The 569-nt window shown below is 53.6% G+C and overlaps 1 protein-coding gene across 2 annotated transcripts in view; it reads right to left on the bottom strand.

Annotated features, from left to right (window-relative positions):
• The window catches only part of Sgta (small glutamine rich tetratricopeptide repeat containing alpha), a 16874-nt gene that overhangs the window by 5694 nt on the left and 10611 nt on the right, over positions 1-569 (bottom strand). The gene's annotated exons all lie outside the window — the stretch shown is intronic.

Genomic DNA, 569 nt, shown 5'->3' with positions numbered 1-569 from the left:
AATTAAAGGCGTGCGCCACCATCGCCCAGCTGGGACTTCTTTTCAGATAAAGGGTCACGTATCCCAGGCTGGCCTCAAACTTAAGACATAGGCAACTCCTGGCCCTCCTGCCTCTACCCCAGTGCTGGAACGAGATGTGGCACCATGCCTGGGAAATGCGGTGCTGGGGGTAGAAGCCAGCTTAACGCAAGCTGGGTGGAGGCTCTGCCCACTGCTCCAGACAGAGGCAGTGCTGGGTACATGGCAGGCCCACTTGACAAGAATGCAGCCTGCACAGGCTCGTGTTCCAGCCAAGTGCATCTCACACAGAACCAAAGAAAGGTAGGGCCAGTCACCTCCTAGGAGCCACAGATGGTTGCCTGTAGGGCCTGTGGTCTACCTGAGCATGTGTCTTTTTGAGCTTTTCCTGAAAGCCATGGTTCACGCAGATCATTAAGTTTTACCCCGCCCCCCCACTTCCTGAGTGCTGGAAGTAAAGGCATGCTCCACACCGCCCATTTTATTATTATAATACATTAAAAAGGGCTGGAGAGATGGCTCAGCAGTTAGAGCACAAGCTGTTCTTCCAG

The sequence above is a fragment of the Microtus ochrogaster genome, linkage group LG1 (assembly GCF_000317375.1).
Source record: "Microtus ochrogaster isolate Prairie Vole_2 linkage group LG1, MicOch1.0, whole genome shotgun sequence".
Taxonomy (NCBI): Eukaryota; Metazoa; Chordata; class Mammalia; order Rodentia; family Cricetidae; genus Microtus; species Microtus ochrogaster.
This window is presented reverse-complemented; position numbering and strand designations above follow the sequence as displayed.